Source organism: Xenopus tropicalis, chromosome 4 (assembly GCF_000004195.4).
Source record: "Xenopus tropicalis strain Nigerian chromosome 4, UCB_Xtro_10.0, whole genome shotgun sequence".
NCBI lineage: Eukaryota > Metazoa > Chordata > Amphibia > Anura > Pipidae > Xenopus > Xenopus tropicalis.
The window spans coordinates 31,188,461-31,201,647 of NC_030680.2; the positions used below are offsets into that span (position 1 = coordinate 31,188,461).

Below are 13,187 nucleotides of genomic sequence, written 5' to 3' on the forward strand. Positions count from 1 at the left end.
TATGACATAACAAGTTGGAGGGAAAACATGAAATATTCTGGTTACCGTATATACTCGAGTATAAGCCGATCCGAATATAAGCCGAGGTACCTAATTTTACCTAAGAAAACTGGAAAAACTTATTGACTCGAGTATAAGCCGACTCCAGTTACATGGGAGTAGGAGAAACAATAGGTTACCTCAAAGCAGTTCTAATGTGTAGCACTTGCTCCATCTGAAAGCTCAGACCCAAACACAATGCACTGAGATGGCACTACAAACCTACAGCCCCCTGCCTGTGCGCTACACACTGCCTGCTCAGTAGGACTATACTTAGTGGGGGATGAAGCCGGCAGGGGTGACTGGCCTGGGAGCAGCTCATACAGGGGCCCCTTGTAGGAAGGACGAGTGTGGGAGAGCAACTTGTTGCCTGTGATGTCATGGGACATCTGCAACAAGAAAGCAAAATCTGTTTTAGTTTTATTTTGATGAACCCTATAACAGGGAGTGAAAAGAGAAGTGTCACAACATACTACATACCTTATATTTACTGTATATAACCCTTATATAGCACAATATCACAAGCTCCCAAACCCAGAATGTGCCCATCTCTGCAATAGTACTACTGAGTGAGCATGGGAGACAGCCAGTACTGGGCACCTAATGTACAGTTCCACTTCTGGGCGCTACAATCAGGACATGAGATGGTGACCAGGTGGTTGAGTGATGAGGAGTCACCATTGTGTCACCATTGTAAAATGCCCTGGTACCCCAGAACTGCACTGGCTCAGCCATTTTCCTGCCCTGCCTTTTATGGACACAGGCCCATTCCCTTCTCCAGGAAAAGGAAACTCGCGCTGTTGGAAAGGCAAAAATGATATTTTCAGCCAAGAGGGAGGGACTCTGACTGGGCATCGCTTCTGATATTCTGGTCGCTAGTTACACAGCACCCACTCCGCTACTTCATCAAATGTCAGGCAGCGGACCCTTTATCAGATTTGTATCAATTCCCTCTCGTATTTACCTTGGTTCCGATCTGGTTCCCGCACTGTCCCGCTCGGATATGCACAATTTCCCTCATAGCTGCTGCTTCCCTTCAGCCCATCCCGTTAGCCCTTGTAGCGAATGGATCCTCCCGATCCCACAGAGCTCTGATATATCCGCGCCTCACACTCTGCCTGCAGCTGCCTCTTTTGGGCTGGGCCTGGGGAATGACACTTCTCACCCGAGCAATGGGTAGGGATACAGCTCCGGCCTTAAGCAGGGACAAAACTATACAACATGTATTGCTAAGTAGTTTGCGCGCGTAACGAGTGAAACGATTTACCGTATATATGCTAGTATATGCGCAAGTATAAGCCGAGGGTTACTTTTTCAGCTCATTTTTAGTGCTGAAAAACTCGGCTTATACTCGAGTATATACGGTATGCTGAAATGTTCCTCCTGCCCCCTCCTGCCTGTTGTAGCAAATGCATTGTGTAGGTAATTTTTGATCAAGGTGTGTATTGTGTGTAGCCAGCCGGCTCTGTCTGGCCCTTCCAATGTAATTGCCCCCTATTGTGAGGGCACACCAAGCCAGACCCCATAGTGACACAATACACATAGTTACCCCTTGTCAGAGCAGTGCTCTGTCTGGTAAATACAATAGACTGAACTGGGCATGCTCACTAGGTGGCTTCCCATAGGCCCAGTGGGATTAGTTATGATTGGCCCCTCTGGAAGCTGCCTTTGGGTTGGCAGAAGGAATCAAACCCTGTTTTGAGTTTACGACAGGGGCTGTTCCCTTTCTGGCTACAAAGGTGGCTGCCAAGAGTTCCAAGGAGCCTTTTGTCTGGGGTGTAACCTCGCTGCGGCAGGACACCCTCCCCTGTGTTTCCTTGGAATCTACCTTAGCTGCGGCAAGAAGATTCCCCCCCCAACTGTGTGTATTTCCATATTCCCTACGGAAGGACTGTTCCCCTGGAATCAAGGAACAAGAGTGCAGGCTGGCTACCACTTACTGACTTATGGAAACATGCTGATGGCTACTTGCTATTCTCCAATAAACGCCTCATCCTGTGATACCAACCGTTTGCTCTTTGGGTCCTGCCCTATGTCTGTGAACTCATGGCCCTGAGGTTGTGACATATATATATATATATATATATATATATATATATAGAAAGCAAAAATGGAAGAATGCCGCACTCACAGGGCTTAGGGTAGAAAAAATAGAGTAGTTTATTCAAACATAAACCTAACATTTTGGCTGGAACCTCAGCCTTTCTCAAAGTGAACATACACGCAAGAAATCCCCTGATAAGCAAAATGTGGTGCCAAAATTGGACCAATGACGTCACTCTGTTGCAGGCCAGAGCCCACCCCCCAAAAACCAGTGTATACCAAAAAATAAAAACCTCAGCACATAAAACCTGGTAAGATGCAGGTAAATCAAAAGCAAAATCTTGGTGATCTTGAAAGTTAGTAAATAAACCATGGTGCAGTGATATTGGCAAGCACTGTATTGTCTAATACATTTGTTTCCAAAGTAGTACAGTATGGAGACTACAGATTTGGGGGGGATTTGCTTCCATGCAGGGCTGGAACTAGCGGCAGGAAGGGTAGACGCAGGCCTAAGGTGTAGTTGGAGGGGGGGTGCAGTTCCAGCAAAGTTGTCTTTTCGGTGAGAGGGGATGAAAAAAGAAGTGAGTAACGTGTGGGAGTGGTTGAAACGATGGCAGTGGAACCAGGGAGTGAGCTAGTAGGGTGCTGGGTAATGTTGAATTGGGAAGCAGTACTTCTTGGCTCAGCTCTGCCTCCATGGGACGCAGTAGTGGTAAGTTGTGAATCCAAGTTAAATGTGCAAATTGCAATTTTGAATTCAATTGAACGGCTCTACCCAAAATGTTTTATTGCCTATACTGAAGACATTTAAACCTTGAGGGGGGCATTTGCTTAAAGTCAGATTTTTGTGGGAATGAGTTTATTCGAAGTTTCAAAAAGAAAAAAAAAAAGAGAAAATTTTGAGTTTTAGTAGCTCTGCCTCTAAGGCTCCTGCCAGAGAGGGAGGATTCTCGGCCTGCGGATAAAGGTTTAATCACTGGGTGCCAAAATGTAATATAAATATGAATAAAATAAATATGTATGGAAAATATTTTTCTTTGAATTAAAATACATTTATAAGATAATAATAAATAATGATGTGTAAAAAATTACAATCAGCACGATGTGCCCCCATTAACAATATGCAGATATTCTTTTCTTACCAATGTAACATTCATTTACCAGCAAGCAGTGCTCAGGCAGTCATGTCCTTCATGCTTCGGGGGAATGTGTTGCTTTTTTTTTTTTTTTGCTGAGATAGCAAACCAGTGTCTTGAGAGTTAAAAAATAAGCCCCGTATGCGCGGGTTATATAATGATGATATAATACTATGGATAAGCAGTCCTGTGCATTTCGGGGATGGATAAAAAAGATTAAACCAAACGGAATGCATTCCTTTTCAATGTGGGAACGTCAGGACCGCTTTTGCCATCCAGCATGTCAATTATTCATACTGTATGCCCGCTATGTACAAATTGAAAAACAAAGCCCCCAGCATAAATACCTACAGCCGGTAATTTAAATGAATAAAGACATAAATGTACAGACTGAGCAGATCATAAAAAACTTGCAAGTTACATACAATATTTATTCATTCATTGTTAAGTTAAGGGTTTGTACGTGCTGGGAAATCAGTGCTTATAGTGTGTTCATGAGGCCCTCTCAGCACCCCTTCCCAGCAGCCCCTGCTTCTCGGCAATCCGCACTGGAAGGCAAGCAGAACATTACGTGAGTGAGTCATTCGGACTTACCCAACTGTGGCCAGCACAAGACTCTTGGAGCAACTTGAGCTCACTATGGAGCAGAAGAAATACAAAGGTTCATAATGCAACTCAGCATGGGTTTTATATCAAGCAGAATGAAATCAAATAAATTGAAATACACAAAGCAGTACTGAAACTATACAAATACAATAAATACTTGATTATTCAGACAAATTACCACCCAGGTGATTATTTATTGAATTTGTTTGCTTTTTTTCCCTTCAAAACCCAATTCTTGTGATTAGATGCCTCCTGCACTTCCAACCATATTGTGCTGGTCCAACAACAATTTGTGCTACTCCTCTCCCTTTGAGACAATGTCTGACGATACTATATAGGTTGCCATGATATCAGTATCAATATCAGTATAATAGTAGAGTATATGTACTGTGTCTCTTTCGGAATGCTCTATAAGTGACAGTCAGACATAGCAAATAACAGGGGCTGTGTTTACCCAGGCAGAAAATCCAGAACAGGTACTTTATAACGCACATGTGCTGTTTGTACATGTAAATGTCACTGTCAGAGGGAAAATGGGCACCAGGTGAAAGCAGCTATTGGTTTTGTGATGGTGCTGGGGAACAGAGGGGATATATGCAATATACATGATGCAGTTTGGGTGGGGGAATTATCTGCATAAAAAAGCCAAACAGAAAATTAAATGTTAATATTTTTTAGAGTTTATTTGCTCAGGAATACTGTTGGCGTCAGAAAGGATATCTATATCAGATGGTCCTATTTTGTTTTGCTTTCTCTGGATCAACAGTACGGTAACTGAGAATAAGCTTAATTTGAAAAAATTAAGTCTGTTTTCTCCTTCCCCTACTATGTCATTGTGTAACTATGCACACTATGAAGATCATTTGTCAGGGTACTAAGGATTCAGAATGACAAAATAAAATACATCATCCAGTTATGTAATTACCAAAATCTAGTTTTGACCTTCAGAGGTGGTACTGAGCGCAAAGTGTACTGAGGGAGCACCCATTAACCCAAGAGAATAGGGTCACGGGGCAGCTTCTGTGCCTGCCTCACACCCTCATCTGATTCTGTTCCATTCTTGCAGGCTGATGCAAAGCCTCAAGCGTTCCTAATACCATGGAAAAATAAAGTCAAGCTCTTGGAAAAACAGCTCACCAGATGTTTAAATATTGCTTTATTCCACTTCTTGAGAAATCACTGGCAGCATTAACCTCAGTAAAACAACAAAGGATAACCTGGCTATTATAAAGGTGAATCTACTTTACTTTGGGTTTGATGAAAAGCAGATCCCATTGCCGGAATTTGTTTTGTAACTATTGTGACAGTTTTATAGATTGCAAGTCACATTTTTATTTGAAAAAGGTTTTTTGGAGATGAATATTCAATATGTAGCAGTGCCAAGGCACTTAATTTTCTGAAGGGAATTTGTAAGCTGTAAATTGCTGCTTAATGTAATGGGGATATATCATAGTATTTTAAAGCATCTTTTGCTCTCAGCAATTATTGGGCACAAAGACAAGATGTTAACCCTCATGAGCAGATATCTCCATTCATAGGGTGCCCAAAGTATGTGGCTTCATGAGACCACAAAATATAAATTATAGATATTTTAATCAGTGCTTCAAATACCAAGGTGGTTACCACTGTGTATATGTATTTGGAAAATTTATAATGTGTATATATGCCACTGTCAAAAAATGAAATATGTAGTCTCACATTACATTACTGTTTTGGTGATTTCTTCTGAACCATAAGCTTTGCTTCTCAACAGCAGCCTAATGAACACTGACCATGTGCAGTGTCACTGACACTCCTAGCAAGCTATTACAATGTTGAGTTGCTGTGGACAACTCTAAAGGAATAGAACATTATTATTTACAGTAGTTCAGGATTCATCCAAATCAGGATTCGTTTGAATCCAAGTGCCCATATGAACAGATTCGGAACCCTTAAGGTCAAGTAAGTTTAGACTGTGCTCCTACGAAAACTGTAGATTTTTTTATACCCCCCCAGCCATTTTCCTTCCTATGAGCAGGGAGCAGGCAAGGGTGGGGAGTGTGCGAGCAGGGGCAGTTAGGAGTCCATGTGCATTGGGCCCTTCCAATGATTTTTCTGGGGGGGCAGAGGCAAAATATTTAAAGTTACACCACTGCCATCACATCATTGCAGGGCTCTGGAGACACCATAACTCAGTGTCCATAACATGTTTTAAAGTGCTGTGAATGTTCTCTGTCTTCCTACAATATATCACTCAGCTACAGTGAGTAACCCTGTTAATTAGGTCGTTCACTTTTAAATTCACTATTAATATGTTATAGAAAACCTTGCCTGTCTATAGCAACTGTACAGCTGGTCTTCATGTTTTTTGTTTTTGAAATATTTGTCATCTTCATTTGTCTCTTGTCAGCTTGCAATAATGCTATGGGGTCCCTGGCCCCAAAAACCAAACCACAACAGCCTTAGGCATAGAGGCAGGACAGACAATTACTTCCACTTTCCATTCAGGACTTACTTTCCCCCTCCCTTCTCACCATCTAATTGTGTAGTTCATGGACATGTACATCAGGTCATATTTTATGTTTGGTAGCGTTTATACTTTGCTAATATTTGATGTTTTGGGTGCTGAGGACGTGCAATAAAGCAATGCCAAGGCTGTTGTTTGGTTGCCTTAAGGCTTCTGCATCCAGCCATGAAAGTGGCAACACATTATCCTTGCAAGAAAAGAAATGTTACAGAATTATGCCATTACAGTTTTTGCAGAGCCCACTTGGCCTTGGCATATATATACTTGTACGTGGAAATAAAAAGAAATGTAATAAGCGACAAATAAAGGGAAAAGGACAAGTAGTATGTTTTTTTCCCAGCGCATCACTTTTAATAAAGTGTCAGAGAGCATGAATACATTTCTATCTATACATAAGCCTTTTTTATTATTTCCTGTATTAGAGCTGGAAGGGGGGGGGGGGCTAACCTCTTGTTTGGCAGATGTCTCAAACAATTAAGTGAGAGATGATGTTTATTTAAACAATAGCAGTCTTTGGTTGGTGTTACTGTTCCTTTACATTGGACATACACAACCAGCAAGGTCACCAAATGAAAGGATCTGGGCCCAATTTGGTCAACCACATGATAGATCCAAGACCTGCCCACTGCATGCCCAATTAATTCTGTCTGGTTTTCGGCAGGCCCATCAATCTCTCAGAATGGACTGATGCTCAAGTATTGCTTTTTATAAGTGGTTCCCAATCTACAACCCCTTAATTGTGATTCTACAACCTCCATCTCCCAGGCTAGTGCAGTAACTTCAGCGTATACAATATGGCATTTTCATTTTTAGGGTTGGGTTCTCCTTTATCCCATCAGCATAGATTACAATAGTAGCTGAACCAGCTGACTAAAACCTGGAGGTTTTGTGTCCAGAATGTACTTTTAAATAAAATACCGCTTAGTCTCATACTATGAAAGTGTAAAGGACCCATGCTTCCATTAAACACCAGCTAATAAATGAATATATATCGTGCTGTGCTTGTGATAACAACACACAGTGAATGGATATCTGAACACATGTAACAAAGTCTCTGCATTTATAGCATTCTCTTTTGCATCATCCTGTATTTTTCATTTTTGTTGCTGCTCCAGTACCAAAAAATCAGCTGCCTTGTGTGCATTAGGGTGCATAAAGTCTGAATAGACAAAAGATGCGCTAAACTGGTGGTCTTTGTATCCAGGCTGCCACCACATGCTCCAATGGGGATAAAAAAAAGCCTTTGTAATATTTCCTTTACATCGCATCCTACAAATCTATGCCAATTTTGAGAAAGGAATACAAAGTTTCATAAAAAAATATTTACTTTTTAACAGCCGTTCTATACATTAAAGGAGAAATAAAGGCTAATGAAGAGTTCATCTCAAGCTGCAGGCATACCTTCAGTTGTCTCAATAGTGCCCTTAAGTCTCCCTAATTTTCACCTGTTCAGATGATCAGAAGCCAAACAGGAAGAAAAAACACTGAGCTGGGTAAAGAAAGTTCCCATAATGCCTCACTCCTGCACACACATTGGGACCAAGTGAACATGCTCAGTTAGTAAGACTATGAGGCAGCTTCCTGCTGATTGGCTCAGATCCACATTTCTAAGGGAAGGGGATTGAGTTCTTAGCATTCTTGAGGGAGGGGGAGCAGGAGAGAGGAGACAACAGGGAGCTGCGTGTCTCTGGCACATAAATTACAGACACAAGAAATCTTTTCACAGAGAAGTCGGTGCAGCGTTTCTGTGAGTGCTTATAGCTGTATTTACAGAGACCTTTCTGATAAAGCTTTCTTAGTTTTTACCTTTCTTTCTCCTTTAAGCATACGATTCTTACCATAGAAAATAAGCAACATCTTAAAAATATAGGGAAACGTACTGACATTCATCTCAATGCCAGATAGTTCCTTCCCACCACCAAGTCAGACGATTAAACAAATTCCAAAAGCAATAATACAAAGGAGATTTTGGTCTGTCTCTGTCTCCCTCAATGAAAACCTGAATGACAACTTTATTATCCTACTACCTTCACCCCACACACATTATTATTATTGACAAAACTATGATTAATTCTATCAGGAGCCAATTGACCTGCTTGTATGTTTGTAGAGCATGAGAGGAAAACTAGCATGGGGAGAACATACAGATAGTGTCATGGTTGGAATCATTAAAAAAAAACTTTACGAGAGGGGTCATTTTAATTTTCCACAAAGAAGTGCATATTTATCAACTTTACAGTACTGGAGCCAGAGTCGGTCTGGGGTACTTGGTGCCCATTGGGCAGTAGAGCAGGGGCCGTTGGTAGCTGGGGCAGTTGTATTGCAGGCAGGTGGCCGGAATTTTTCCCGGTATTCCAGTGGCCTAATTTGACACTGACTGGAGCCAAAATTACACCCACAGGGCCCAAGTATTGAGCACTTGCACCCATGAAGCAATGCACAGCAAGGCAAGGTGTTTTCCTGGGGTTTCTCTTACTCTTCTCTTATACAAAATTTAGTTTAATCAAGATTACTGGCTGCTTTCAGTAACATGAAACTTGTAACACCCCTAAACCTTATTTTAATCAGGCCACTGTCTGCCATGGGATATGGGTCCAAAAAAAATGAGAGGACTTAACCAATTGCTTTAAAAATAAATAAACTAAAATAGGAACGGATGAGAAATAAAAACAATGCTCAAAAATATATCGCCCAAGGCAGCTTGTAAGTTTCCAGTAACAGCTAATTCTGTCCATGTCTATTCTACGTGTGCCCCATAAACTAAGCGCTATTAATAATCTCCAAGACTGGGTGCAATCCTGCTCACCCTGGCATCTTTTCATATTCCATGTTCACCATTTTCAGCAGGACTAAATGGGAAGTAAAAACACAATATATCTATGCTGCTTTCCATTTCTGGCCCAAAGAGAGGGAGGAAAAGGCTTGAATATGTCTCTTTAGCTTAGAAATTATATTTTGCCATTTTGCGAAAACCCAATACCGCTCTAGAGATCTTGCTGCTGTGCAGAGAATTGATTGGATTTGTGTTACATTTCTGCCAGAAATTAAGATAACACTTGTTCAATCACTTTACATTCTGCAGAGAGAAAGATGTAGGGCCAAGCGGTCAGGGTAATAAAATCCTAATATTTCCCCCTTCTGTTTCATACAAACACCTTCAAGTAATTTCTTCTTACCTTTCTACTGCAGAATAGCAACGCTGATCCGTGGAAGCTTCTCTTTAGTGTGGAGAGTGATAGAGAATTTAGGGCTATGGAAAGTGAGAGAATTCTGGAAAAGGAGGACGGAAGAAACAGTCAGATCATCGCCCTGGCTAATAGCAGAGCAGCAGGCGGAAGGGGTCAAGAGCAGAGCCAAAATAGGAGCTTCTAAAAGGCCTCTGACTGATAGTCTTGTGCTGTTACGCATATGACATATTAGTGTCCTTTGATGGCAATAAAAAGAATGTGAAAAAGTAATTTCTTTCACAGACAGACACACACATTAAAAAGGATAAAAAAGGCCCAGCCCGAATGATACAAAGCTCATACTGAAATAATCTGTTTCACAGATGTACCTTTGTCTTTGCTAATGGATGTTATGGATAGGAACACTTTCAAAGGGCAGGGAGTAGTGTACCATGTAAAAGGAAAACTTTCCTGTTCAAAAAGAAGGGTTGCCACTTTTTTTTTTGGCTTTGGGGTCCGGGCAGGAGGCAGAACTGATAATGTTGGGTGCAGGTGGGTAACATTTTGGGGGTGGGTTTATGATATCAGGGGGCAGGGTTATGACATTGCAATCATCGATTGGCTGATCTCTGCAATAAATAAGTCCACAAACCGAAACATATTTCACTGAGAAACGAACATAACAGGCTTATGAATTATTAGACATTGTTAAAACCAGAAACATAAGGACAGCTCTTAGGGGCCAACCAGGAGACTACAAAGGACCACTCTTACAACAATAACATGTAAACAGTGATATATATATTAGGTTTCATATAGAACTATTATGGAAAAAAGAAAGAGCTGATGAGAACCATTCGTGGATGGGGCCCACTTGGGCTAGGGCCCACCGGAGAACCTCTGCTAGTCTGGAAAGCTTTACACAATACAAGTAACACATTAGATGTTGGGTAAAGGGGACTGCTGAGAGTGCCTACATTTTCTCCTTAGAAATGAATGTATTCCCTATCAGCCCTGTAAGAGATAGCATCATGATTTATTACACAAATTATACAGAAGGTTTGCATTAACAGTTTATTAATTCATAGCTGTCTTCTTGAGTTTAGTAATACATCAGCCATGCATTTCTCTGCTCACTTACATCATGAATTGGTGACCCTTTTGTAGTAGTGAAGGGGAGCCAGTGTTCCTGAACCCACATATTGCCATGTCTGGGTGTAACCAGGGTATATTAGAGGAGTGGCCTAATATGGGTTGACTTTTCAAAGGTGGGGAGCAATGATAAAACCAAAAGTAGAACATGCAATAGATACAGATATATATAGCCCTATTCTACAACATAGTGTTGCCTTTGTTACAAGTTCCTTTGCACATGGTATTGTCCTGAATATTATAATCTGTAACACTCAGTCCTATGAATTTCTGTTTCTAGTTGTTAAAATATAACTTTATTGCCTCCTTAAGTTGCTGCTCCAATGCACAATACAAAATACAATAAGTATTTTATTCACAGAATTCCACAGTAATTTGCATTGCTGTGCTTGTAATAGTAAATGAGGCTATGTAGCAGCACTACGTAACTACTAGGCAGAACTCTAAGTTTTTTTTTTTTTTATTGAGAATCTCCAAAAGGAACATTTACATTTTGTGCACTGCAGGTTCTGCATGAATCCAGGATTGCGACTAATGGTGCGTTTTAGGGAGATGATTTGTTGCTGAAAACAACAGTTCTGACAATCTCTTGACTACACAATATATTTGCAGCTACCTAGGCTAATTCTGTGATATCTAAGATTACTGCCATCTACATACACATAACTCACAATGTGGCGCATTTGATTTCTTCCTGGGACTTTCCCTGGCATCTTGCTTATCACATTTCCCCTTGCTTTTTACTTTCCTTCCCACACTAAAATTGATAAAAAAAACTAAACAATTGGATAGTGTTAAGCACCAGGCCAGGTTTATTTACACTTTGCACCCTTGCCCATATACAGTTAATATATCATATTAACTGTATAATTATCAATAGTATACTTTATGTCTGAAAGATGAAATTGAAATGTGCATTGAAAACAGCTAGGGAAAACTCAAAGTAACAGATCATGCCCCATGCATTTAAGATATAATCTAAGAGCAGCCACACACAGGCATGCCTGCGCCTATTTTGTATCCCAGTCTGGGCCTACATCTAGCATCAGCAATGGATACACATTTTTTATACAACCAACAATATTGAGTGCAACTTTGTGTTTGTAAGATTTAGAGCATCAACCTCCTATACTATATGCAGTTAAAGGGGCGGTTCACCTTTAAGTTAATTTTAGAATGACATAAATATCCTATTCCACTGGTCTTCATTATTTATCTTTTAGAGTTTTTTAGTTATATGCCTTCCTTTTCTACCTCTTTCTAGCTTTCAGATAGGGGTCACTGACCCCAGCAGACAAAACATATTTTTTTGTAATTTTATTATTGTTGCTTTTATATGTTACTTTTATTTATTTATTATGCATCTTCCTATTTAGTCCTATCTGCCTATTCATATTCCAGTTTTTTATTCAAATCAGAGCCTGGTTGCTAGGGTAAATAAGACCCCAGCAACCAGATAGTTGCTGAAATACAAAACTGGAGAGTTGCAGAACAAAAACCTAAATATCTGAAAAACCACAAGAAATAAAAAATTAAGACCAATTGCAAATTGTCTCAGAATACCATCGTCTATATACCATATTAAAAGTTAAAGTAAAAGAGAACCACCCCTTTAAATTGTATGGAAAATGGGGGCATAGAGCATGTAGGCACAAGCTCTCTGCCAAAAAAAAGAGCCATTCCCAAAACAAGCAGATCAATAGTTACTTATCATGCTTTTTTTACAAAGTGCCCTAATAAAAGTGCCCTTTAAAGAAATTATTTATCATTCACATAAATTCATGTCCCGGTGGAGCTTTCAATCCCTATCACATTCACACAAATGCACACATTATGGTCAGTCTCATCAGGAGCCAATTATTTTGTATATTTTTGAAATGTGGGAATATACCCACACATATTTCCTGCAGTTTCTATGGCTGGAATTGAACCTAGTCCCTCAGAGCTGCAAGGCAGCACAGCACCCCAAACACAGCACAATAGTATGAGTCAACCAAGTTGTACATCTTGCAACTAATAACAGCACTAAGTACCATTTATAAGGATAAATATTACAGCTTATCTGTGGCTCATGATCATTACATAGAGAATAATATACCCTCTGTTGTAAAATATAACATGGGACTCCCAAGGTGACTTCTAACATCCTCATTCTTTACACCAGGGAAAATGTGACTTTTTTAATACACAAGTTTCTGATAATATCACCAAGCACTGTTCATATGGTGAATAATGTACCCCCCTGGAAAATAAAATCTAAGAACATGAAATTTCGAGGTGACTAATAATTTGTACATTACTTATTGTATACACATTTAGTGAGTCATGTGACAGAAATGACATCACTAAGTACCGATTATAACCAATGACATCACTAAGCCCCATTTATAAAGATATAATTTACAGGATATTTTGGACTCTTGCGTATTATAAGGATTTTAAGTACAGGATGTTGTGTATTATAGATATAAAAGCATATATAGCCAGATAAACCTGGAATATGGATATAATCACCCTTCCCATATGAGTGTGTATTAA

General features: G+C 40.1%; 1 protein-coding gene across 3 annotated transcripts in view; it reads right to left on the bottom strand.

Annotated features, from left to right (window-relative positions):
- The window catches only part of LOC100492951 (tetraspanin 4), a 329,574-nt gene that overhangs the window by 280,000 nt on the left and 36,387 nt on the right, over nt 1–13,187 (bottom strand). Inside the window, exon 2 of one of the 3 annotated variants that reach the window (XM_031900609.1) lies at nt 9,507–9,600. The exons of the other annotated variants lie outside the window; for them this stretch is intronic. The gene's annotated coding sequence lies outside the window, so the exon portion shown is untranslated. The remainder of the gene's footprint in view (nt 1–9,506; nt 9,601–13,187) is intronic. 3 annotated transcript variants of the gene reach the window in all.